Source organism: Falco rusticolus, chromosome 13 (genome assembly GCF_015220075.1).
Source record: "Falco rusticolus isolate bFalRus1 chromosome 13, bFalRus1.pri, whole genome shotgun sequence".
Classification (NCBI taxonomy): domain Eukaryota; kingdom Metazoa; phylum Chordata; class Aves; order Falconiformes; family Falconidae; genus Falco; species Falco rusticolus.
The window spans coordinates 27687648-27701145 of record NC_051199.1 but is presented as its reverse complement, the minus strand read 5'-3'; the positions used below and the strand labels follow the sequence as shown (position 1 = coordinate 27701145).

General features: G+C 39.0%; 1 protein-coding gene across 2 annotated transcripts in view; it reads right to left on the bottom strand.

The window, feature by feature from the left end:
- Positions 1 to 13498, bottom strand: part of PPM1L (protein phosphatase, Mg2+/Mn2+ dependent 1L) — a 108428-nt gene that overhangs the window by 92735 nt on the left and 2195 nt on the right. Inside the window, exon 1 of one of the 2 annotated variants that reach the window (XM_037406714.1) lies at positions 10519 to 10666. The exons of the other annotated variant lie outside the window; for it this stretch is intronic. The gene's annotated coding sequence lies outside the window, so the exon portion shown is untranslated. Of the gene's footprint in view, positions 1 to 10518; positions 10667 to 13498 lie in introns of those variants that run through there. 2 annotated transcript variants of the gene reach the window in all.

The following is a 13498-nucleotide window of genomic DNA, read 5'->3' as shown; positions in this document are numbered from 1 at the left end:
GTTCCCTCCAGACATCTGTGCACATGCTTATGGCCGCGTGAACCCAGGGCCAGAGCTTTCAAAATCCAGATGAAAAGAGGTGCTCCCTCAGACTCCTGAAGTACATCAGTGGGTAGGAACTGTGCTCCCCAGGACACAGGCATCTGCAGAGACACACTGCTAAAAAACCAAACTTGAGTGTTTTGACTCATATTCTTCCCAAGAAGTCAGTTTAACGACAGGCTTTTGAACTCTGGCATCTGAGTAAGTTCTTTGGTATTACAGCTTAATGACTGAAGTAGAGAAGGCACTGGTGATGCATTCTGAAACTGTTTCTGAGGAATCTAGATTCTCTGGCAGCTCAGGGCCTGGGCATTAGCTTATTCCTACCACTAATTACTTCTCCCTACAACACATTTACATATTTGCTCCTTTTGTACACTCATCATGTCTCCCCCCCCCCCTTTTTTTTTTATTTTATTTTTGTAGTATCTCACTAACTCTTGCTGCACAAAAGTAATACCTGTAAGTTCTTTCCAGTGTCATGGAGTCAGTTAAGTGATAAGCTCATCCCTGTTCAGCTGGGGTAATACACACACTTTCTTTATTTGCTTGATTTGATTTCCTCTCATCATATGACTATACAGAGGCATGGTAAAACGCAGACGCCCTACTCCCATAATAATTTAATGCCCTTTTAGTGTTCCCAACCCATCCCTCTTCACCTTGAAACACCCCACACTGCTCAGGACCATTTTCTTGCAATATGGCAATTTAATTCAGGAACGATCAGGCAGTCATGAATGTTTTATTAACATAACTTTGAAAGTCAAAACCAAAACCACTTAACTAGATCTTCTGGGGCATTTTCATGAAAATAATAATAATAATCCCCTATGTTCCCTAATTTTATTTATTCCCTTTCTTTATTTAAATAAAAAAGACATTACTCAGTCGGTTCCAGCCTCTTAGAAGTTGGTGTCCTGGATCAAAAGCTTCCACAAAGTTTTAGTCTTCCAGGGCATTTATTTGACTCTCAACACCAGAAAATTAGAGAGAAGAAAGAGCACTGCCTCAGGAACCCATGCTGCAACACCTGCAGCAGTTACATTGCAAGCAAAAGACTGCTCAGTGATTCTCCTTTATGTTGCTCAAGAGAGGACAAATTATGCAGAGTTTTCAAGTCTTGCCATTGGCTCCCTACTGAAAGACTCTTGCTGGCAAAGAAAGGGAACACCAAGTTCCCTTTACAGAGAAGCAGGTGAGCACAGGGATTACATTCAGCTTCTCCCCCCTGCACAGCACCACAAAGAAAGGGCTGGAAGCTCTGGGGGTTAACTCAGCTAATTGGTTACATGTTTGGGTCTCCCAAAACTGCCAGGCAGACCCACTCCAGCTCCAGAAATGACTGATGAAGTGTCAGACTCTCATGTCACGTGTCATGAGTTCATGACATCTGCAGTGAGTTTCAGCTATCACGTCAGCCACCAGGTCTGGCAGTTCATGAGAAACCAGCTGTGCTCCTCATCCTTGTTATGTCTGTGACCACTTTCTCACACTCATACCTTCCTATTTAGATCACTTTTTAAACAAAAAATTCTGTTTTACAACAAAATGCTGAAAAAATTAATTTTAAATATGACAAACAGTAGCACAGCACTTGCCCCAGGTTCAGCTCAGGGTTTCTCACAGTGACAGGGACACGCCAGTAACATTATTTTGTCATGAAAGACAACCACTAAGATCCACAGTACCGATGCCAAATAAGCATTGATACTGCTAGGTCTTAGGTGCCATTATGTTGTTGATAACCACATTAAGAAAAGAAACTGAAGACTGCAAAACCCAGCAGGTGGTTGATGGTGTTACATCAAATAATGGAAGGCACACAGTTAACGATGTCAGTGTCTGACAGAGAGAAAGAGGAGCAGTTGCACCTGGGGGAGAATGAGAGGAGGACTATAAAGTTCTATTTTCAGTTGTGTTACTGACTTGTATTGGAACAGCCAAGGGACATAAGCAGAAATTTAAGCCTGTAAAATGATCTGAAAACACCTGTTCGCAGAGGTATAATATGTTTTTGTGACACACTTTTGAAATACTTTGTATCAGAAGCATAGTGAGGTCGACTTAAAGCCATGGTAACAGACAAAATGCTGTTTTCAATTTGTATATATATATATATAAACCTCTCAATTAAACAGTGTGTGTCACTGACATTGTATTTAGCTCTCCTACCAATTGGGAGTGCCGGGAAACTCAGTAACAAAACATTCCAGTAAAAATACCTCTCTTCACTGTAATAGGTTTGAGGTTCTGGCCTTTCATATTATTCATCAACATGATTTTCATCTTCCTTCACAGTCAGGTTGTTCCTTAATAACAGACGTACAACTCACAAGCCAAAAAAGCTTTTAAAACCTGTATTTGAAATAACTAATTCCAATATGCAGCTGGATACACTTTCTTTTGGCTCTTCTACCACAGCATCATCATGTTGTTTATAGTTTATTAGAAGCAGGTCTTTCAATGGCCAGTCTTGAAAGTTCACATTAACACTTTGGAATGCACAAACTGCAACTCATGCAACTTAAAAGTGTTGAGTGCAAAACCCAACACATCCCAAGAGATACTCGAATTTACTCAGAGTATTTTTCTAGTCATCCCATGCAGACCTGCAACACAAACCAATACGCAGCTACCGCCTTGAGCTGCTACACAATGCTACCAGGCAGACCATCACTGTTCTTAACAAGGAGGCAGATAAGTTAGATACAAGTTGCTTTTTTAAAGAAAAATGTTACTTAAAAAAAAAACCTTAACAAAATTTACATCTCAAAGCCTGATAATAAAAGCTATCTCCTTAAGATAACTAATCAATAGATTAGAAACAGCACATACTTGCCCATGAAGGTTGAAGAGAAATAAGAATTACTGAATTAGTAAAGTCAAGGTACCACCTCAACTAGAGCCACTAGAACAGAGCCTTTAAGCAACTTCAGATGAGGACACCAATACCTAGCAAAGAATACCTTACAGGATAGCAGGTTCTCCTAAGCAGGAAAAACTGTGGCATTCTTGAAATTATTGACTACCATCATCATTCTCTTTGAAGAGCTGGTAGGTTAGCTCGATCAGGTAGAACTACCTCCAATTCTTGTCCAGCCTGCTCTAACTCAAGTTATAACTGGAGTCTGAAGAGATGGTACCCAACCTCATAACAACCTGGCCACAGATTCCAGGTCTTGGGAGGAGATACTTGATAAGAGGGCTTCCATCACAAAACTGACCTTAAAAGTCCCAGAAGCATGTCTCAAATCAGTTCACCCTCCAGGGGCTTAAAATATTGTGTACATGTAGTTCTAGATACAAATAATTCAATAACTTTTAACAGATGTAGATACATTATTTGGCCTCTTATTTAGCTTTTTGTTTTGCTTTTATTTACTGTTACAACATTCACACAAAAGCAGGGCAAAAAAAATCTCAAAGAAAAAAATGATAGTAAATACCATTCTCCTTTTCAGAAACAATTCAAAATAAAAATGTCAATCAGTATATCAGGATACATAATTGCTAAGATAAATATTAAAGCAAAAAAAGAATTCAGGTTGATGACTTAAATGTTTGTCAATTTAAGGCATCACAGAAAGTGTTTATTTAAAGCACTGATTGAAATAATTCCATCCTGGAGGCAGGAGATTGCTCCTGCCCTCAAAGTTAAAAATAATATCACCATTAACCTCAGCAACAATTTTCTAATTGCCAAAGATTACAAATCTTTTATGCAACATTCATCTTCAGAGAATTCAATCATGCTACTTTGCCTTCCAAAACCACTACTATAACAGTAGTTGTGACTTTTAAAAATAAGGCAAACTTATGTGATGTATTTTATATGAAAGCATAAAGAATTTTGCAAAATGAAAACATCTGCCATAACATCTTTGTAAATTATCTAGCACCTCTTACTATTTATGCATGAAACAAGCAAGAAGAGGGGCTGCTCGGAGCTCTTCTCTGACATGTTGATGCCAATTGGCCCTATAAAACAGGCAGCTGATCCTACATTTTGTTCTCTAAGTCCTGAGCAATAAGGACTGCTGATACGTGCCAGCAAGCCAGTGACCATCAGTAGGAACAAAGAGGGCAAAGTTTAGTTTCCAGAGCATCCAGAGTTACAAAATTGTTAATGATCTTTCAAAAGCCATAAAGAAATGCTGCCAAAACGCACACTTGTGCTCTCTGTTTCTCTCAAACATGCACAGAGAGAGATAAAATCCTAAACCACAGAAGTAACTCTTACACATATATCTCTCAGGTTTTGGATCTCCAGCAGTGTATCAACAATAGTACATTGAAACTGATAGTAGTTTTCCTATAGCTGCCTGGTGATCTTGCTAGGACAGTTTGTTATTAAATACATGCAGTCTTACAGCAATCTAAAATGAAGGCAAGTTACAACATAATAACACACACCATTCTCTTTTCTCCTCTACTCATAATTCTTGTCTTCAAGTCCCAAGATCCACTTCTCATCTCCCTCATCCCCTTCCTGTGCTGGCATCCCTGTGCCTTGTTATTCCAGTAGGGACACCGGATACTTTCAATTTCATGGCCAAAAAAGATAACAGCAGCTTCTTTTCAAGCAGTTAGTAAAAATTTAGTTTCCTTGTCATAGTTCAGAGTTAACTGCATCTCCAAGCATGGAATGCAAGGCCACTCACCTTCACTTCTCTCCCAGGTAAATCCCAGCAGCATCACGCCCACAGTCAAGTTGGCATAGTCCTCACATCAGCAACTGTGATCAGGTGTGCTTAAGCATCATGATCCCAGTATCAGGTGATCATTATCATAGGCCTTTCACAACAAAATCTTGTTTTATCTCAATTATAGGAGCACATGAGTTATAACACAACCACATATACTGTAATCCTACATACGACTTTGGTCAGTTTGGCACCTCCCTGTTAACACCACACCAGAGAAATGAGATTGGTCTCCTTTCCAGTGTTGCTGCTTCTCTCCTTGTGAACTAGAGCCTGCTTTTGTCTGTTCTGCAGTTATTTTTCTACTTCTCCCTTTGTGATTTCCCTTTTCTTCCATATCAATAAAGGGCCAAACTTAGGGTGATCAGGAATAAAGATCTAATGAATGTAATCGTTCTGTTCAGTGGGATCATCCAGATTCTTGTCCAAGTTCCCTGCTTCTCAAGAGAAATAAACCCACTGTAACCACATCTGTGTATGTCAGATTGAAAAAAAAAGAAAAACATTCAAAGCACCTTCTACACCCTGCATAGTGTCCTACACATCTCTAAAAAGAGTTAAGAAGAAAAAAAAAAAAAAGGCTAGAAAAATTAAGACAACAAATTTCACACTCAAATGCAGGAAACAGATGAAAGCTCAGGGGTATAAACATTAAGAAAACTACAGACAAGCGTGTTTTGCCCTCCCCTTCCTCCTACTCCCACACTAAGTTTCCAGTCCTGAAGTATATAGGCTTGGATAGACATTTTATTTAATGCTGATCACAATCAGATATTAAAATACATCAGCTTCAGTGTGCGTTTGGAGGAAACATACACTTCAGGGAAAGTTTAGGCAATTCTGTAGTGCAGCCCGTGCATAGAGTACCTGCAAATAAATTATGTTCCCATTTAAAATGCAAGTTTAAAGAAAAGCAAGCGAGCCACAGCAACACCAGAGAACTGTATTACGGGCCACGCACTTTCACTTATCAGAAGAAATGTTTCATGCCCTCCAGCAGTTTTCTATCTGGTAGAGAATGAAAAAGTAAAGAGATTTATTACATTAAAAAGCATTGATTGAAAGCAGTAGTGTATGACAGTTTCAGCTATTATAACAGAACTTAATAAAATCAAATGTTTACCCCTGAAGGGGATTTGGAAAAAAAAAAAAAAAGAAAAAAAAAGAAAAAAAAAACCACCCAAGCCTTTTCAACATTTATGACAATGACAAAATTTGCAAGGGATAACATTTTAGCACTGAAAGTAAATGCAAATAAATGTTCATTTCTCCAGGGGAGCTTTGAGGTTTGCCAACATGACGTGCTATGGATAATTGCATTGTGGTTTAGCAGTTAAAACACGTACTTTGATTGTCTGGCTGGAGATGTCAGCTGCTCACACAGCTGTGAATCAGACAGGGTCGGAGATGATGAGAGCCAGCAATGTTTCAGCATCATAATCAATTTGTATCAGCAGCAGTAGGATTGGTACTCTGTGCTGCCATGCAGGTCTCAGAAGTTTGTTATGGCACCCAACCGAAAGAATGATGCTTCTTCCTCTCCCCTTGTCCGCTTTGCTTATGACATGACAACTTGGACATCGCTATCCTGGAGCCTGAGCCCCTGTCCCAGCTCAGTGCCGTATGTGACCACCTAACAGCTACTTTTCTGGAATGACTTGTCTACCAGAGTAGAAAGAGGTATATTTTTCCGTTCAGATTATTTTATGGCCTGCAAATTATTCTAGATCTGAAAGCCTGGTCTTAACAAGTACTTTCTGTTCTTTTTATTTCTTGAATGTGATCAAGATAGTTCACTTATACCAGATCAGGAACAGCTTTGCCATCTAAATATCAGGCCTTATGGCATAAATGCACAGATTTTTAAACTACAATTTACACATTCTCACCAGCCTCCCCTACTTACCCTGACGTGAGTATCTGTTAGTATTCTGGCACCCGCAAACCTTTTTCCTTGTGAACTGCAATGAAATTAACTTTTTTTTTAAGCTACGCTGCTTTCAAATGAGATCTCTCCATTCAGCAATAAGGTAAAACTGCTTTAATAAAAACACTAGCTGAATCGTTTAACACTAGCTAAACAACAGGAGTAAAAGTACACAAACAGCCCAAAAGAAATTCTCCAACTTGTTGCAAATACCGATTCTGCATACAACTTACAATGGCCTCGAGAGCTCCAGCTGTCTGTACATACATCTTTGTCAGGATGGAAACTTCCTTTTGGACTTGGTGTAGCTGTAGCGTTTGTTGTCTTACTACCTTCAGGGCGAAATGAAACTCTACAGGACTAATAAAGACAAAGGGTCATTAAGTCTTCATGACCTTTTACATGGGGGATCTCTTGGGCTGCCCACGAGCCAGGGAAACTGGTCTGTCCAGCTGGACTGATACCTATTAATAGTCACTGATGGTGAACATTGATGATGAACCTGACTATGAAGTCATCAGCTGAAGGGAACTTGTAGTTATAAAACCTGTCTTAAAGAAAAAAAAAAAAAGAGTGTCACCCATACCTGCTCCCTACTTCAGAAGGCAGTGGCACAGGGCATACATTCCTGAACTTGTTACAGAGGTTTTCAAACCGGGGCATGCACGCTAGGAACACGCAGATCATTCTAATCAGCACGGATGTGCCACACAGTATGAGCAGCAACAGCTCACATTACTGCTTGTCTTTGGCATCCTGCTCGAGATGCAGGCTGAGCACCCCAGTGCTGCTGTACTGCTCTTCCTGGGTCTGCTTGGGTCCCAGCACACGCAAGGACCTACCAGTTGCAAAGACCCAAGGGCTGGCACGGACAAATAGAGTATAGATTGTTGAAGCAGAGCATCCCCTGAACAGATGAAGGTGTAAGGTTCATGGAATGCTCAGTACAGAAGCATGGTCACAAATTGCCTGGACAGCAGGGGGGACAGGCATGTGGGTGAGGCAGTGTCTTTGCAGGGGCACAGAGTAGGAAGGCTGGCAGTAGGATCCAAAGGGTGGGTGCGTTCACTTAAACTTTAAGGTTTTACCAAGTATTACAGTGAAGAAGTGGAGCTAGAGGCATGTGACCTTCTGTGCATAATTAGAGCAGCTGCTGCCCTTAAATTAGTTTTGGAAACTCTCCTTTCAAGGACATAGATTCAAACCAAAGGGGACTACAGGGAGTATACAAGCATTTTGTTCCTTTCTCCAGATATATCTGTATCTATGCTGTGCTTAAAATGGACAGCAAGCCCTGAACCTCAAGACCCCAGAAACATTACTGTGAAATACCTTTGGACTGCCTTTCATAGAATGTTTTTTCTTGGAAGGGACCTTGAAGATCGCCAGCTTCCAACACCCCTGCCATGTGCAGGGACACCTTCCACTAGACCAGGTTGCTCAAAGCCCCATCCAACTTGGCCTTGAACACCTCAGCAGGGATGGGTCACAAAACTCAGCAGATCTCACACATGACCATTTCTGAAGAGATCAGCATATTCAAAGGTTCCTGAGGCCGAGGGAAAGGGGCACCACTGCCCATAGTTTCAGTTTTGTGAAGGCAATACCTATGGGCTGAGAAAGCATGCTAGATGGGCCAGATGAAGAGGAACAAGGCTGAAGAGTCCTGAGAGCAAGGAAAAATTTAGAGGTGCCAGACCCAGTGCAGGGGAACCCAGCAATGCATATGGGGCCTTCCTACAGGGCCAAGTGAGCTGCAGAAAAACGTGTCCACCAGCAAAAACTAGACAGCAGCAAAACAAAGCATCCATATGCCTGGAGAGTGTTGAAAAAAATAAAATTGCCAGAAGCCAAAACTCAGCTTTAAGGAACAATTTACACCATAAATATTTGGATCTCTAACAACAGGGAGGAAGGAAAAATACTACTCTGGTCCAAAAAAGCTACTGAAAGCATGACACTCAAGACAAAGCTAGAGCAATCTGCTGTTTTAACTAATTCCACATGACAGAAGCATCCAAATTTTCTTTCTCTCACACTATTAAAAGCAAAAATATCCAGGTTCCTGACATGCAGAACAGAATCGATCAAAATCCTACTGCCCCAAAAGTGTATTTAAGTTTACTATTGTCCAGGCTGGACACTAGGTTAAGCACGACTAGCTAACAAGTCTTCACCATTGCCTATATTGTGTGGTAAGCAGTATCAGTTTTTAAGCAATTTAAGATGTTGCTCGTCTCTGAGCTTTGATCCATCTTTAGAGACAGCTTATGTATCTAAGGACATTGCCACAGCAGTGCTGCCGCAGGGTATCAAGTTAAAAAGCGTCAGGCACTAACAACTGCGGTCTGAACATTCCTGTTTGGTAGCTGTGAAATATCCTCCCCATCTACAGCGATGGATAAGCTACTGAGCATTGACCACACATAAAAAGCACGCACACAAATGCTTCCTATGGAGCAGTCAGAGTTAGTCAAGTTCACAGAGAAACTTAAAATTCCTTTTATAATCTAAAAGCATATAAAAATCAAAATTAATTTAATTAAACCAGTGCCAATCAGTTGGCTGCCTGTGTGCCCAAACATGGAAGCCCTGATCCAAGCTAAGCTGACAGACTACATTTAAAATTAATTGACTTTTTGATTTTTATAAAAATTGAAAAAGACTCAATTCTACACCCAATGATACAGCTGTGAACAGCAGTGATAAGAGTTCCTACTCCCAATTACGTATTTTTACACCATTTTAATCAATTTTAAGTCACAGTTTTGTACAGCAAATGAGTGTATAGTGCAGACTTAAAAATCAAATAAGCATGGTTTTGTAGGGTGAAAACTTGGATAAACTAAACAAAATGACAGAAATGTTTCTATATATCATTTTGGCTTGTATTTTAGGCCACTTGTGGAATTTATAAGCAGATTTGAGACTTGCCTATCAACATGACCTCACCTACGTAAATATTTATTCAAACATTTAGGCACTTTGCAGAAGATTCTAGATTGGAAACTGAAGGAAATTACTATAAAAGGGAAAACCATCCCAGCAGTTTCTTTTTAAAAACTGCAATAACGTCCATAAAAATTCAAAGCTGTTGATTTATTCTTACATTTTATAAAATCTCAAGCAATTCATCCTTAATGGCCTTTACTCAGAAGTATGATAGATAAATTTTCATCACTAAGTTTGCTTAAGTAGTTCAGTAACAGAGGAATAGGTTTTGAATTAGAATTAGCAGACCCAGATAAATTTAGGAAAACCCCAAAACTGTTAGCTTTCTCTTCTTTCAACACAGCATAAACACCTTCTGCTATTAGGATCAGAAACTATGAAAAAAATCCCAAGATCATAAAAATAAAAATATTAGTTCATATTTGGTGAAAGGCAAATATTATCTTGCAACTGTCACTATCACCTCCAACTAAATGGAATGTTTCCCCCTATCAATGCCTGAAAAGATGCTCACCATCATAGCACAGCTTACACCCAGGTCAGTTCAGGTCATCAGTTTGTGAAGAGGTTAAAAATCATGTTAACTGATATTAAAGTAAGTGTACAGACACCATGTCCTGCTCTGACAGCAAGATTTACAGCTGCTCTGCTGATATCTGCACGTGTTTCGTAAATTTAAAGCACTTTACCTCTTCACCTTCATCGAAGACCAAGTCAACTCATTCATTAAAGAAGGAGAATATGCACACAAGCTATTACCATGGTACTCAGCATTTCAGAAGTTTCCTTCCCAACCTAACCTCACGGCAAATTGTTTGTTGTGGCAGGCCTGAAAACGACAGCAAGTTCACCACAGTGAATCCGGGAGGAATTAATCATGCTTTCAAGTACCTGTATTTTGGATGCACAGCAGGATCATTTAAACTCAGCTGGCAGGGTGCCCTCTTCTCAGGCCTCACCTCAGCATTCATGTTTCCATAGTCTCAGACAATGCTGGTAAGGGCTCTCACCATCTCTCACCATTATCTTCTGACCTTTCTTTTTTTTTTTTTTGGCTTTGCAAGTTAATCGGTAATCAGAGACTTCTGCCAGCAGTTCATGCTACTGATTTCAAGGTCCTGGGGCACACAAAGCGTTATGTGATTCTGTATGTGGTTACAAACATTAGCCATTTATACAGCAAATTCCCTCCTTTCACACTTAAGCTCCCCAATCTTTCCTTACATTATGAATAAAAACAAAAAGGTTTATTTCACATACTGTAACACAACATCAGCATCTCTAAGAGCCAATTATATCATGCAAAATGCTCTTATCCATACCTATAGATCATAAGGGACAAGCCTTGCCATGTTCCTATTTAAAGAGGCTAAGAGAAATAAAAAGAGCAAGACATTTTTTATGAGACAGTTACTGAGCTTTAATTTCCCACCGTCGTTACCCACATCAGTTTACAACTGCAAACAAGCACAGGCAGCATATAAGGTACTATCTATTACTATAATTATTTTTAAAGTCTTCACCTCATAGGGTTAGGGAAAAAACAATGATATGCAACATAGCCATAACCATAAAACTGCAGATGGTAGCTGAGCTACTTTGTTCTTGTCTAATACTGAGATCTCATTAAACTGAGTGCTTAAACCTTAAATAGTTGAGAAAAAGAACACTTTAGTAAATGATAGTTAAAATAGTTAAATAAATCATTCTGATTAAGCATCCAATCTTTCATTTGCTCAGCTTTCAAGCTCATTGCTTGTTATTTTGTCATTTATGGAATTTGCTACTTCTCAATCTTCCAGTCTAGGCAGCCCCAAAACTTCAAAATAAACGAAAAAGGGAAAGGGGCGGGGAAGAAGCACCCAAGCCATCTTTAAGCTGATGACAGAACAGACAAAAATACTTTCTTCTCTTCTTTTATGATTCTGTTAGACCACTTGAAGACTCCTTTGGCCAAAGTCATTCAGTAAAACAACAAACAGAAACTTTTCCTTGTTCTTTCTGAGTCTACTTCTTTGCCCGCTACCTGTTTTGCATTACTACTGTTATTCAATCTTCAGGAAACAAACTAACTCTTTATAAAAGGAAGACCAAGTTACGCACCATTTATCAAGTTTTTTCTCTGAAATATTATTGCCTTTAACAAGTAGTTGCAGCAGCACACCAGATTCTTAGCTGTAACACAGAGCATTAATAATTATTTTTGCTTATTGCTTTCTCATCAAGCCAGCCACAAAATTTAAGTAAAAGGCTAGCAACCTATTCAGGCTAGAGTTTTAAGATGGAAGAGGAAATGACAAAACTGAAAAGGAGAATTTATGCAAAATGTTAGTAATAATTAAGCAAAACTCAGAAGTCTTCATAAATTATCACTACACAGTAATACATATTACTTGAATCCTGTTTTTCTCCGTCCTTCTACTTCAACATGATATGGCAGGAAGTAATTAATGAAGACACACTCCCTTGTATATAGCTCGGTAGAATTAATCTAGCATCTCATTTGTGGTATTGTCTGTTTGGAAAAACAATTGTTCCCTATACAGAACAGTTTCTTTCACGTGTAACTCCAGAGATTAGCAGTTCTTTGTTCTTTAAATACACATAAAGAAATTTACTGGAAGCCCATATGAAAAATTTAATCTCCACAAAGGCTTTGCTACATATGTAGGTAAAGTGTTCCACAGAGTCATTTATCGTAAAAAAAACCAACAACAACAAAAAAACCCAACATCCAGAAAATCAATTCAAATAATGACCCAAAATTTAGTATTATGTATTATTGATTAAATAAGAGCATTATTTTTTGCTGTTTCTTCTCCCTCCCCTCTTTTGTACTCAAAACCTGCTTAGATTAAAAAGTGTTTTTCATTATTTTTTGCTGTATGCACAGCACACAATTCATGCTCTTCTAATCAGTTCTACATAAAATCTAAAAGCTAGAAACTAGTTATGTCCTCAGTGATTAGGCATGTATTTTTGTAGGAATAAAGGCCACTAAGACCACCTGGGGAAAGATAAATCAGGGATAATAGATACATACATTTTACAAATACTAACTTAAGCAAGGTTTGGAGAAAGATCTGCTGTCACCTTTCAAAATGACAGGCCTCATATAAAAGACTCAGACTTTGCCACTGAGTCAATTAGAGCAAGTTCCAAGGAATTGGAACACAAAAGAGAAAGGCACTTTCCACAGGTCCTGTATTATCATTAATATACCCTACGAATGTACTTCCAACATCCACAACAAAACAAACAAACAAAAATATATAGGGCACATTCTTGTAATTTAGCTATTCTCTGTGTTAGTTTTGGATTATTTAATATACTGAGTTTGCAATCAAGTGCAGAGCAAGATACATATATGATGCAAAATTCTCGAAAGCAATAAGATCCTCCTTTCACAGTGTGAAAGTGGTTTTTTTTAGTGAAGTCTAAGCATGTCTATCATACTTCTATCTGTAACAATCTCAGAATACTGTTTAAAAACACGAGACTGATATTCCTGCAAACTTGGTTTGGCTGAGCAGTTCAGACAAGGAAAACTATCAGTTTAAACAAAGGGAAAGAAGGCAGAAGACAGAGCACAAGCACCTTCCGTCCAAAGCTTCAGAGAACAAGAGAGCCAGATGTATCAAATACACAGATCAGAACCAATATTCCTTCAGCAGATGTATACCAGTTTGCGATACATATACATTGCTACTTGCATTCCTCGAAGGCCAAGGAATACTGAACTGGCACAAGTATGCCAGTAAGAGTTGGCACAGCTGTACCCCAGTTGAAATCTGACATAAAAAGGAAAGCAGATTTCAAAAACAATCAGAATTTTTCATTAAGCTGACAATTTTCAATATCCAGTGTTCAC